The sequence below is a fragment of the Delphinapterus leucas genome, chromosome 14, assembly GCF_059928025.1.
Source record: "Delphinapterus leucas isolate spDelLeu-1000000601 "Yukka" chromosome 14, BTC_Dleu_Yukka2, whole genome shotgun sequence".
Lineage (NCBI taxonomy): Eukaryota > Metazoa > Chordata > Mammalia > Artiodactyla > Monodontidae > Delphinapterus > Delphinapterus leucas.
This window is the reverse complement of record NC_143142.1, coordinates 83,780,942-83,796,214: the sequence shown is the minus strand read 5'-3', so window position 1 is coordinate 83,796,214 and position 15,273 is coordinate 83,780,942.

Genomic DNA, 15,273 nt, shown 5'->3' with positions numbered 1-15,273 from the left:
AGTCACGTAGCAATAATCCCCGCCAACTCCCTGAATGACAACATAAGAAATATTTTACCTATCTCTGTCAATTTCAAGGTTCTTTTGCCCAAGCTTACACTGAAAAGTATGACGAGAAAAGATATTTGGCAGAAATGTGAAAGAAAATTTCAGAGAGTAATGAAGACTAAACAATATCGAATTGCCTATATTCTTTCATTTTGATAGAAAAATAACAATATGTTGGCAAGTTGATGTTATACAACCACATTTTTGTGCAAATATACTTTGCTCCACTTAATAGTCTTTCTCTATAAAACATATGAAAGTAAAAACATAGTAAACATGCCCTCTTCATGGACAATGAAACTAATAAACAGAATCACCTGGACAAAATAAAATCAGATTTGCAAATATCACAAATGCAACCATACTCTTAAAAGCACCTGTCTGATTTTAGACACTTTTCTTAACTTAGACACAAATATTTAAAGATTCCTCAAAATATAAAGGTATCAATTCATCTTTAATTCTGCTTTAATAAAAAATGGTCTCTTTTCTTACACTAATGGGGGAAACAGACACCACTGATTTTGAGTCTGAACCAGGGTTTCCCATAAGAGTATCTTTTATAACATCATCTGGCCTTGAGCAGGTAGAGGAAAAAAAACTCCACTCAGGAGCAAAGTATACTTTAATTAACTGTGAATACTTCTTAAGGCCATCTTTGAACACTTGTATTTCGTTGCAAGACAGAGAAACAGTAATTAATAAAAGAGTCTCTCTAGAAAAGAAATTACTCAGAAAGAATTCTTTGTTAAATTTCTGGCACTGATGACATTCAGTGTGACAGGAGCCGGCTACCTCTATCTGCTGTTGGCCCCAATCTCTGCTCCCAGGACACTGGTATGAGATTGTCAGGCCCCTTCCATCCAAGTACAAAAGCAACGACCAACAACTCCATTGAGTAAATGGAAGTGAGAATAGCACTGGATGTGCATGAATAACTGGGCAACATCATTCTTTGCATCCGCTCTTTTTTTTCTTCTTTTGTACTCGAGAATTTACATGTAAGACATAAAGCCAGCGCCTTCACCTAGTGACTGCTACATTGGATTCCAACTGCTTTTTCTGGTTCATTAGAAGTGGAAAAATGTGTTCAAACTTAATGACTGATCATCTAATTCATTAATTTAGTCAATGACAGTAATATCCTGTTGACTAGTGAATGATTGCTTATCACGCACGAATACTGAAAGTCACACTAAATATAATTTGCCTTAAGCTCCAAGAACAATATAAAGTACCATGATGTTTCAGTGTGTTTCCAATTGGTTTTAAGTTTATTTTATATTGAAGAATAGTTGATTCTTCTAAAGTGAGTGGAAGGCTCTTCCTTTCTCCCTGTAACTATACTCTATTAAGGGGCTCTTTCAATACGTCTCAAATACAAAAGAAAGAACCAGAACACTGAATATGGATAAAATTAGTCCAAGAAGAATTTGAAGGGTTTCAAAAAACTTAAAAGCCTGCAGAGACCTTACGATAAAAATCTCCAATACGGGTAAGTTAGTTGTAAGAAGGGGAAAAATAGTATTGTATCCAGAGATTTGTATTTTACCATAAACTTGAATGATGAAATGGTCTTCTTTTATAATTCTCACTTTTAAGGGTGTTTAATATACCTGATGCTGTGAAAACTCATATGAAAATTAGACATTCTAAAAAGAGATGAGGTGCAGTTTTGAACATCTATTTTGACTTCTTGGTGGCCACATGGTAAAGGCAGAAGAGCCCTGTGGACATTGCCATCATGACATAAAGCCATGAAATTATCAACAGAGCACTGGATGACTCCACATCTGCAGTGTATCGCCACTCTAAATAGTTTCCCCAAGAATGCGCCCTGTTTATTAATAAGAATTGAGGAAAGTAACGCACTGGATGAACTTCTATAACAAAAAATAGCGTAAAACTGGTTATCACTCCACAGATGAATGGATGAAGATGATATGATGCGTATATATATATATATACACACACACACACACACACTATATATATATATATATATACACACACACACACAATGGAATATCACTTGGCTATAAAAAATGAAATCTTGCCATTGGCAACAGCATGGATTGGCCTGGATGGTATTACGTTTCATGAAATAAGTCAGACAGAGAAAGACAAATACTGTATGCTTTCGATTATATGTGGAATCTAAAAATCAAAGTATGCAAACAAATATATCAAAATGGAAACAGACTCACAGATTCAGAGAACAAACTCGTGATTACCAGAGGGGAAAGGGGTGTGAGGATGGGTGAAATAGGTGAAAGGGATTAAGAGGTACAAGCCTCCAGTTATAAAATAAATATATCATGGGGACGTAATGTACAGCACAGAGAATATAGTTAATAATATTGTTATAACTTTATATGGTGCATAATACATAAAAATACCACATCACTATGCTGTACATTTGAAACTAATATAATATTGTAAGTCAAATATACATCAATAAATGAAACGAAATGAAACTAAACTAACTGGTTACTTTTGGTGTATTTACAAGTAAGCTGAAGGAAAGTGGGAGGGAGTCAAATGCTTGAGTGCATCATTTGTAAATCAGGATCTGGAGTATTAATGGACGATTATCTATTTAAATGGTGCGATTATGAGAACTGGAGGTTAAGAAAACCTAGAATGTTCAGTGGGTAGGAAGTAGTCAAATAACAGAGGCCCCTCATTGGACAGGTCATTCTTATTGATACTCAAGTCACCTAGGGTCGTTTACTTATGGATCCATTAGCTTTCCTTTCTACTTATTGAAAATTTTAAACTGGTTTCCTCTTTGGGGATTTTGTACAGATTATTCCTTTCCCTTCCATGTTTTCTCCACCTACACTTACTGACTGACTCAACTCTCACGTCGCTGGAGAAGCTTTCCTGACCACTGTTCTTCATATAGTGTCCTGCAATCATTCCCCACCACCACACCTGGCTGGCTCTGTATTTGCTTGTTTCCATGTTACTTGATGGCCTAGAATGTAAGTTCTTTGAAGGCAGAGACACTGTTTCTCTTAATACTCAGTTTTCAGTCCTCAGCGTTTGGCAGAGTGACTGGCTCTCAAACAGTGCTCAATAAATTATTGATTTAGAAAAGCAAAAAAATACCTACTAATCAAAAATGGATAGCAACATATTAGTTGTGCAATAAATGCACAGGAAATTAGAAGAAAATGATTGTGGAGAATTACTAAATATAAGCAGATCAAGGTCTGTGAAAAAAATTAAAACTCTTTCAAACAGCTCCCCCCATAGACTCTCCATATCCAGATGGTTTTATGGGTGAATTCGTGTAAATTTAGTGGAATAAGTAACTCTCATATTGCTTCTTATACTTTTTGGCATCACACCAGGAAAAAGATAGCTTCTCAGTATATTTACAAAACAGTGCTAGGCTGACAAGGATGGCACATAGAGAATATCTTGCTTATATATTGATTCAAAGTCATAAATAAAACAAGAACACATAGAATCAAATAAAACAATACATGAATAATACACTCAAATAGGAGTTATTTTGGCAAAGTAGGAATTATTCAGAACTAGGAAATTAAATATATTTCACAGTATTAACTGGTCAAAATAAGAAATAAAACTTTTACTCATGCTGAAAAGGCATCCCTGATGAAATGGTCAACGAAAATATGAAAAGAGGAATACTTTCCTAGCATGATGAGGAGTATAGACCAAAAGGCAGAATGCTGAACAGTAAGACATGGGAAGCATGCTAGTTAAAGAACAGGAGGAAGAGGAAACTTTCCCTATTTTTTAAAAGTTAATGGTGTTCTGCAATTTCTAACCAATTCAATTAGATAAATAATACAAAAGAAATATGTATTTTAAAATGATAAAAATCAATATAATGAAAACCTGAAAGAATTAAGTGTTCTATTTACAAAATAATCCAAATCAAATACCTTTCTCATATTCAGTAAAAATTAGGTCAATGGGGAAAATTCCATTTGCAATAATAAATACAATATAAATGAAAATAAACTTAGTAAAATACACTCAGTATACATAATCATGTGAAAATGTACAGATGGGGGTGAAAGAATTGCAAAAATGGATAAATATATTTTTGTTTGAATGATAAAGTATTTTAAGTGTATTAACTTTCTTAAATTTAATTGAATATCAGTGAAAACCACATAATTAAAAATAACTGAATATGTCATTAATTTTGAAGAATAATTAAAGTAGGTAATTAGGAAAGATAAAATATAATAGGAGGCATCTTGCTCTACCTATATCAAAACATTAAAATTCCAGTAAAGCAAACGAAGGAGTAATAAATCATGTAGATTAAGGGCATAGCAAAAAAGCAGACTTAAGAGTTTACAAATTTTGTATTTCATAATAGTTAAATCTTATATTAGTAGAAAAAATAAAAATAATGCTGGGACCATCAACCCCATTTTAGTCATTACTACAAAATAAACTCAAGATAGCAGCAAGTGATCAAGTGTGACAATGCATTATAAATATCTTCGAAGAACATATGAGTAAATATATACGTAATTTTGAACTGAGGAAAGCATTTCAATGACTATTCAGATCCGCTTTAATTGACCAACTTGGAAAGCAGGATGCTTAGTCTCTAGTATTTAGTTTCAACCCACCTTGGGGAATAACTAACACATCCTTGTAAGGTAGATAACTTTGTAAGGTAGATTACTGCTCTATGGTGGAGAGCAGAAGAGAATGCACATTCTGGGTAGGCATCTAGAACTAAGAGGGAAAGGGTCTAAGAAAAGACTGTCTTAGTTGATTTATTATCTTCTTTTGATTTCACCTATCAGATAAGATTTTCTTCCCAGTGGTGACAAAAAAAAAAAGGGGGAGGGAGACCGAAGTGTGGTTTAGGAGATGTGGCTTCACAAAAACTTTATACCATGGGCAGGAAGTACCCCCCGATCATGGATGCATTATTCACAGGTTCACACATGTATTCCCCAAACACACATGTGAGTCCTTACTCGATGGTGACCACTGGGCATTCATCTCAAAGACGGACAATATAGTCCCTACCTTGAGGGAACTTAAATTCTGAAGTGGACCAGGAACAAGTCAACAGGGTCTCTTGATAAATGCTGTAATTAAGGTCAACTCAGGATGCTGTGGGCAGGGAAAAATACACTGCATTTAAAGTACATTTCTTTGGAGAATTGTGTCCATATGCCAATAAAGGAGAAGACTCTGGACCTGCTCTAATAAGTTCAGTAACTCTGATATAGTTTGATTTTGAAATGTAATACCAGAGAGGTGAAAAATAAATTGAATTGAGTTTATAACTGGCCTTTCATCTCCAGTAAAAGAATTAACATGTTATCCTAAAAACAATGGTGGTGCATTAAATAAGTTTGACTACGTAAGCAACATTATTAGCTCTGTGTTCTTAGAAGTGTCATGCTGGCACTAAGGTGTTAAGTAAATTAGAAAGAAAGGATGGAAAACAGTGAGATCATTTAGCCAACTGCCAAAGCAATTCAAGTAAAACATCATAAAAGACTAAATTATGGTAGTGGCAGGAGGAACGGAAAAGTGGCTAGGTATAGTGCACGTGTTGTATTTTTATTCTGCCCAGCAATTTTTTGTGTGTTTTTGTTTGCTTCATTTGTTATTGTTCATTAGGTCACAGTCCTTTGTTGACTCCCTGGCTGGACTCCAACCAGAAACCTGCCCTCTTTGGTACAGGGACGGCTAGAGTCTCCATATTGTTGAATCATTGAAATTGATCCTGTAGGTAATTGTAATTGGTCATATACATGGGCATACATCCCGGGAGGGGTCAATCAGTGTCTTTACAATGGACATAAATTCACTGAAATAGAGGATAAATGACAGTTAACTTGCAACCTAAACAATGAGGTGAATAAGAAGCTTCTGTTACTAATCATTAATGCATAGTGAGTATTTTATAAACAGATATAATCTTGGCATATAAACATATAGGTCAAATATAGGAAGGATGATAATATATTCCCCATGTACTTGGACTTTGCAAACATGGCATCAAATGTAAAACAAAACAAATCATAACACCATCAAGAGCCCCATACAGTATGTAATGATTGATTGATTTCACTGCATAAACAGTTAAAATGTACATATTTCTGTTGCTTAATAACATCCAAACTGAAATATTAAGAAGGAAAAATCTTTAGAAATAGTAAAAGGAAGATGAGAGACAGGCATAAGCTTCATATCCTTGAAACAGTTTTTTTTTAATCTCTTAAATGTTAATCAGAAAAGTTAAAAATCTCCACAGGAAAACGATCAGAAGACATGATAATTCAGAAAGAAGAAATGCAAGTTTAAACTACAAGACAAAAAAAATCCAACCTCATTAACAATAAAAAATATAAGGTAAATGTAAAATTTAATAAATAGTTTTTATATGAAAAGGCAAAAAGTAAAAATGGAAAAATCACAGCATTCGTTATAATCAAAAAGTAGTTGAATGGAAATATGGTGGGAATGCAAATTTGCCTAAGTACTTGGAGTAAAGAACTATTAGTAATCCACCAGTACCTCTCAAAAACTCAAAATTTAGTGTGTCTTTTAGCCAATAAATCTAATTTACCAAAAGGGAACAATAATGTATGTATAAAAATTACAAGAAGAATTTTATTATAGAGAATTATATTATCCCAGTAAATAACTGTCAACTTACACAGTCATCAACAAGTTTAAATTTTGTTTCTTCCATGGAATGAGATTTATTTAGTTAATTAAAAATGATATAGTGGTAGACTTTATGTATAACATTAAAAGTAGAGATACTTTTTCTTGAAATATTTGCTTTGTAGTATTATTTATTTTAATATATCTTCATCAGGATATACTGGATTCCACCAATAGGTTAACCATACTTAATGACAAAGAAAGACTTAGTAATTAAAGTAGCTAAAATATATCAGCAATGATAGAGCATACAAAAGCACCACCATTGCTAATTTTCATTATTCAACCTAAAATCTTGCCACAGATAATTGGGTTGGGTGGGTATTAAGTTTTTGTGTCATCATTTTTTTTTTTTTTTCACTCAGTCCCCTTTGTTTCATGTGACGAAACCTGCTGCCTTTCTTAACCTTCTCTCTGTCACACGTTCTTCTTAAGAACATTTCTCTTTGTGGAAGTTAGATTTTTGTCTATCTTTCTACACACATATTCTCCTTCTCTACCTTACCTTCAAACTTTCCTGGAGAGAAAATTTGGCCCAGTGACAGTCATCTCTCTGTTTGGCAGAGCACTTGTACTCTAGCTAAATCAAGTATAGTCAAAAACATGATGACTTACATAAAAAGAGCCACTATTCAGTGATTTGCTATGTAAGCGTTAACTCATTGGTATGAAGACGAAGAGACGTGGCTAGTGAGCATCTCTGTGGATAATGATGCTATTGATGTAGATCAGAGCTAGAAAGGACCAGATAAATTAATGATTCAAACTCTTGTTCAGTTTTCTACTTTGAAGGCTATACTATACATGAATAATTGTTGTGTGGTTATTCAAACTGAAAAACATATATATTTACATTTCACAGATATATTTCCTAATTCTAAGTTCAGTATGCAATGAATAAATTGAGGAGTCCAAATGACCTAATCCCCGATCTTGGCATAGATCTTTGGTTGAACAATATATGGAGAGGAAAAAAAGACCTGCTTTTAGGAGACATATAAAAGCATCATATTCAATTTGGTAAGGGACTCAGGGTAAAATATAATGGGTACTGAGCTTAGAGAAGTAATAGTATAGCTCTCATCTCATCTCACATCAAGGAAAGCACTTACACAGTCCTTGAGTGGCATGATAAATTCATCACCTGCATCTTTATTTTTAATTCTAAAGGTAGAATGCATCATTCAGAAACGCTACTGACCAGCATCAATGGAAGGAAAAAAACCACTATGGTAGAATGTACTTACAATGTCTGCTTAAGCACAGTGGTACTCAGAAGTCTAAGATGCCCACCACGATCCCTGCATCCTTGTATCAAGACCCTTGTATACCCACTCCTCTTCTTGAGTGTGGTATGGAAATAAATGAAGACCAACCAAATGAGAAAGTTTTTCTTTTATTCTGAGCTTCTACAGCCACCAATCCTTGTGTTTTGGCAGACTCAAAGGCAGGAGCGGGGACAGGAACACTTTGTATTGATAAAAGGAAGGCTACAGGAGGTTGGCCGCCTGGGGAAATGGGAGGCTGGGGCACCCCATGTGATTGGTTAAGGGAGCAGTTGACTTTCTCTGGTTGGTCCTAAGCTGGAAGTGGGGATAAAAATTAGAGAAGATATGTTATTAATCAAGTCCTGGACATTTGCCGCTGATTGTGACAGAAGTTACTGAGTAGCTTCCTGGATTGTCACTAGAGATAGCAATCTTGTAAGTCTAACACAGGCTGGCTTCCTGGGTTGTTTATTTCAGATAAGGGGATTGGTTTCCTGGGCAGGTTGCTGCAAGTGTGAGCTCTCTCTTTCAGTGGGCTGTACCTAGTGATTTTTTTCTTATCAGCAGAAAAGGCAAAATTGATGGAACATCCCTTGTGTGTTTATGTTATACAAGATCCTGACTTCCATCTTGCTAGCAGACTCTTTCTCTTGCTGGCTTTGAGGAACCAAGCTGCTATGTTAGAAAGACCCACATGACAAAGAACTGAAGGTGGTCTCTAGCCTAGAGCCAGTGAGGAAATAGGCCCTCAGCTAACAGCCCTTCGTCAACAGAATCCCACATGAGTGAACTTGGAAGCAGAGCCTCTTTTAGTGAAGCCTTCATTAGAGACACTAGCCCTGGAGGACATCTTGACTATAGCTCTTTAAGAAGACACAGATGCAGACAATCCAGCTATGCCTGTGCTCCACAGAAACGTTAAGACAGAAAATGTGTATTGTTTTCAGCTGCTCATTTTTGCATAATTTGTTGTATAGCAGTAGATTATTAATACAAGCGCTAGCCTTTCAAGAGTTTGAGATTTTCAGGTCACAACTTGAAACTGTCCTTACTATTAAAGTATTAAATTTTAAGTGTATGTATCTGAAGTTACTAATACACTTTGAATATTTTAGCCTGACAATAAATATTCACTTTCTTTTTACTAGCTCCTTTTCTTCTCATCCAAGCCTCATCTCATGACTTTCCAATGCAAAGTCAGATCAGTCCAAGAAGAGAAAATGTGCAGATCATTACGGCTCATAAGTGCAATGAACATTTCTCATTATCCTAGTTAGGGATAACTCAGAGTAAGTCGGTAAATAATTTTTGGTTTTGACTTTTTTTCCCACTAGCTTATCAAAAGAAGTGAAAGAATTAATTCCTTCTTGTAAAGTACCTAAATTCATGCAACTGTTGCATTTGTCTTTGTTAATAATAAGCTGTCACTCTGATGTCAAGTCCAGTTGGTGTGCTTTTTAATTAACTTTTAATTGTCCTTTGGTCTCAGTCATCTGTAGACTCCAACAAAAGCAAGTCTCTAGGCCTTTGAAGCAAAAGCCATGATACAAAAGCATGGCTTGATTGAGCTATTCTGAAAGTCTGAGACCACCATGCACCCCATCTTCCCCCTGTTCCATGACACTCGGTAAGTGCCCAAAGCACTGCAGTGGAAGAGGAAGAACAAAAAGAAGAAATAGAAATAAGATGAATTTTACACCTCAATTCTTGAGCAACCACAGATTCAGGAAGTAACGAATTTTGAAAGAGAACTATGGCTAGAAAGTTCTAAGAGACTTGCAAATGTCATTCCACTTTGAGAGGATTGAAGGATGTAATGAAGTTTCCCTTCGGTTAGGGTGGGTTCAGGAATAAGAGGAAACATCTGAAGAAGGTTGTTTATAGGGTTTTCAATAACCACCCATGATAAATGAGTGTGAGGGGACATTTTTCAGCTGATAATTTCAGCTGCCTGTGAAATTGGTCCATTTGTGTTCATGTTTGCATGTGTTGTGATATGATCCTGAAAGGGAACTTGGGAAAAGAAAGAGGTAATCAGGAATCAGTATCTAAGGAGGAAATATCAATTAACAAAGAAAAATGATCTCCAAGAGATGTGAAATAAATGAGGTGAGCCCCATGCTGCAGGTTATGCCGGAGGAGAGTTTCCCAGCTGTGTGTGCTGCAGTGCCGTGGAATCTAGGCAGAGACCTGTAGTGTCCCTGATCTTAGGAGATGATGCTAGGAATCCAGGGAGCAACGGCGACTAGAGATTGCAGAGCAGAGAGAGCAGTCTGTGGGTCTGCAGTGTCTCCTCAGGGCACTCAAGTGAGTACTGGTCAGCACATGTGCAGGAGGCAACTATCTTAACTGGGCAAAGCATCGCCCAAAAGACCCCAAGGCTACACAGGACCCGGAGGAGCATGTGTTCCCCCAAACCCAGGAAAGAAACTCTCATAATTCAGGAGCATCGGTTGCAATCCTGATCAATCAAACTTTGGGAGATGATCAATATGTTTATTATCTCATTTTGGTGATTGCTTCATGAATGTATTCATGTGACAATGCTTATCCAACTTTACAGTGAAATGTATATAAATTATACCTCAGTAAAGCTCTTAATATAAAGACCAGTAGAAAGTTTGTCTTGTTATTTATAATACTTAAGAAGTATTTACTCACACAAACATATGAATGTATTTTACAGACATAATACTGAGTAAGTTTCCGTTTACATGAAGTTAAAAATCAAGCAAAACTAACTCATCATGATATAAATCTCAACGATGTTACTCAGTGGTGGGATGACTGAGGGACTATTAGCTGGAAAGGACAGGAGGTTGTCTCCTGGGATGCAGGGCATATTTTTATTATTTGAGGGTTGGTACCACAGTGTATAAATATAAGTAAAATTTAGGTAAAAAATTTACACTTAAAACTTGTGCCTTTTCTTGTATGTAACATTTCAATTGAAAATAATCACTGCCTTTATTTCCTTGGTCTTTATTACAAATTGAAGACATATCTTCTTAACCAAAGAAACAATTACCATAATGAGAATGTATATTGGTATATTAATATAGTGCTGATATTAGATCTTTCACAAGTTAAACATTTTACACATTTTACCAAATTTAGAAGATACAGTAAATGCTTTCAAAATAAAGAATATAATAAGTAGTGATAGCTAAAGATTAATTAATTTGAGAGAATAAATATTGTATTGTATTTCTTTGTGAACTATCTTGAAAGTTCTAATTTCTTATGAATTCATTGGAACTTATGAGTTATTTTATTCCCCAAATGTTCAAGTACAGTATGTGATCTAGATAATCACATACCCAAAGAATATCTACGGGTCTATCTAATTGATCTGAAAACTCTGTAATATATTTGGCGAAGTTGATTATGGACCTAAAGTTATAGTGAAATAAAGAACTCACTGAAAAAGTGTTCTCAGTTAAATTTGGTATGTTAAGCAAACTGCACAGGCAGTGAACCAAAACTTTTCTTTATTCCAGCAAGGCTTTGTTCATTCTCATACTTTGTACATTTTTTCCTTTTCATTTAAGGTCAGAGAGTTCACCATCATTGTTACTTTTATTTTGTAACTTTTGACTTCTATTTTTTCTTACTCTTTCTTTTCCTCCTTTTGCTGTATTCACCAGATTTTCTATTGAAAAGTCTGAATAGAGCTGTGGAGGAATAGCAGGAAAAATGTCTGGGATCTCCTCACTTGTCAGATAAATCCCAGGGTGCCTCTGCTATGTAACCAACATATTGATTGATTTCTTTACTCCTGGAAGTCTGACATTATTGCACCATTTAAGCTCCAATATGAAAAGTCTTTGCCTCGAAGGTGCCCTGTGTTACGGGTATATTCCAGTAGAACCCATGACTGAATATCGCTTTGCAGTTTGAGCAAATATCACCCAAAGGGAAAATTTGGCCAACAGCTTATTTAGAACATATTTCATCTATTGAGTGGATATTAATCACCTAATACATTAAATGACCAATTTACTTTTTCCTCCTTCTTCTTTCTACACATTTTAATAGCTTTGGATTAAATAATTGTCATAAAACAAATGGGAACAATGTTATTTTCCATTTAGTGTGGCTGATATCCTAGTATCTTTTCCTAAGTATATTTTAATAGAGTAAATCTAACAAATGTTTTTCATTTAGTATGAATTTACTTCTATAATATAAGGTTTTGTGCTATTCATTGTTACAAAGTCAAATAAGAAATCAATATCATGTAGTTCAAAAATAAGCTGAAATTAATTTATCCATATATTAAATTGGTGCATAACACACACAATTTATTCAAACGACTTTACAATGCAGCATTTTTGTTGCAATTCCCTGGGGAATTTTGAGTACAAAAAGAACAACAAAGAAATTTTAAACTTTAAAATTGATTCCAGAGATGTTTACTTTGAAATTATTATTTTATATAGTACTATAAAATAAGCTATTATATCACTTTTAACAGCACCAAGATTTTCTATAAACACAATAAAAAAGACACTAATATGAAATCAAAGAAGATAAAACAAAAAAATCATAATCTTAAACTTCGAATGGAAGTTTCAGATTGAATTTATGAACTCATATATTTTATATTTCTGTTACTTTTTTTTATATGTTTGTTTTGCTTTTGAGAGCTGCTTTTCATCTTAGTTCGTGATTAACACATTTAATGTAATGAAAGGAAAGAAAAAATAATCATTGACACTAATAATAAATAAATGGATCTTCTGAAAATAATCAGTAAATTAATCAAAGCATCTCCTAATGTTAAAAGAAAAAAGGTTGAAAGAGGAACAAAGAAAACACAAATGCACAAAATAAGAACTGGCATGGAACAAATAATCATAAAAAGAGAGTCATTATACACTGTATTGAATCATGGCATACAAACATATGAATACCTAGATGAGATAAAATTATGCTATGAGTAAGTTATATAATAAAATAAAATCCTAGTAGAAGGAGCAAATTTGAAAAGACAGTTTCTGTATGGCAATATATCAAAGTGAACCAGGTTTTCTTGTTTCATAATTCAATGATTGTCAGTAACATCATAGCATTACCCTGTCATAAGAGAGAACATAAAAGAGAGGGAAGGAAATTCTTAAGTGATAGAGAAATTAATAAATTATAACAAATAAAGTGAAGGGAAGATGAATAGAGAAAAAATAGAATGAGGCAAACGACAGCTAAAATTTTATCTGAACTAACTGTATAATATGCTTTAGGAGAAAATGTGCTATAGTGAAAGAAGTATTTATTTGGTAGGTATTTTCTAATGTACAAATAAATTTTATTACTATGAATTAAAAATATATAGTATGTTTGCCATATATAAAATATAGAAGAATATTCATTATTTGTTTATAAGTACAAATTGTATATCGGACCAAGCTAAAGCCAGTAGTTAATAGTGGAGTTTGCTATAATTCTTTTCTCTCCCTTTAGTCCTACCACCGTGTGATAATAATTGAATATATATCCTACCAGTTCTTTAAAAATAAATTTTTACATGTAATTATTTAATATACCTAGATGTATTTTTACACAGGACATGAGGCAATAATCTAAATTCTTTTATTTTTTAAATAGATATTTTTCTTAATGCCATATGTTAAATACACAAGTTCAATGAATTGACCAGATAAAAATGCTGCTAGCTTGTGGCATCTTCATTGACATTCTCAGATCAGTTTTTTCCTTAACTATGTTGCCATAAATATGATGTTTATACAGTCCTTAAGTTAGGAATACATGATATTAGGAATATTATGATATCCTAACACATGTATTAGGAACACATAAATATATAAAATAACTACTTACACTACTTCAAAAATTTAAGACTGTAAAATTAATGACATTTAAAAAATATTATCTTTTAAAAACTTTACATCTCTTAAGATTAAAAAGAAAAATGTCTCAGGATTTCAGAAAATGTAGTAAGGAATTCCAAAATTCCCATGCTGCTACAGTATTTTCTACAAATTTAACAACTCATTTAAAGTCTGTTCATTAATGAGCATTTAAGTAATAATGAAGATGAAAAATTAATTCTCAGCATCTGATTATTATAACTTCCTCTAACAATTGTAATATTAGTGTTTTTCTTTACATTCACAATTAAATTAAACTTTAATAATTTTGTTATATATAGTGTTCTCTGTGTTTTTCAAATTAAACTACAATTAGATAATATGAAATTCATATTCTATATAATACTGTTATAGTCAAACATTAAGCTAACATGACACGAAATGGTAAAATTATGTAAATATAGATATAAATTGATATAGGTTATATATTTTTATAATTGTGGTAAATATACGTGATGTAAAATGTACCTATTTAACCATTTTTAAGGGTACAGTTCAGTGGTATTAAGTACATTCACATTGCTGTGCAACCATCACCACCATCCAGCTCCAGAATATTTTTCATCTTGCAAAACGAAAACTCTGGACCCACTTAATAATAATTCACCATTCCCTCTCCCTCACAGTCCCTGGCATCCCCCATTTCAAGGTTCACCCATGTTATAACATAGATTAGAATTCTCTGCTTTTTTAAGACTGGATGAGATTCCATTGTGTATGTATAGCACATTTGTTTATCTGTTGAAGAACACGAGAGTTACCTGCACCTTTTGGCCATTGTGAATGATGCTGCTATGAATATGGGTGTACAGATTATCTGTTCAAGACCCAGCAGCTCTCAGTTCTTTTGGGAATGGATGTATTTTTACAATTCTTTTCTAGTCACCTCTGATCAAAATTTAATAATTATTGAAATATAATTAGGGGCCAGAAAATATATATTGAGTACATGCACTTTATTCTGGTCATTTGGAAATTCTTCCAAAATGATGACATATTTTTCAGGGTCCTCTTAGTCTTTTAAATGCATTAGTTTGGACTCATTCCATGGACATTCTATCAATACAGGCTCTTCCTATAGCAATACAATGACAAATTCTTTTATCAGTATTTTAAATTTTAAAACAGTTTGAAACTCAATTGCGATATTCACATAAACATAAGTTACCAGGATGTTTTCCAATTATTTGAAAACCCTACACCCTCCTCCTCAAAATCTACATGTATCTGAAGTAGTTTCATAAACATTAATTAATTCCTTTAAGATTTTACCTGCATATAATGACAACTTCCTGATTTATATATTAAAATTATTTTGTACGTATTTGCTCAATGGTTATAGTTTTACATTTTCTCTTTTTTTGAAGATTTTT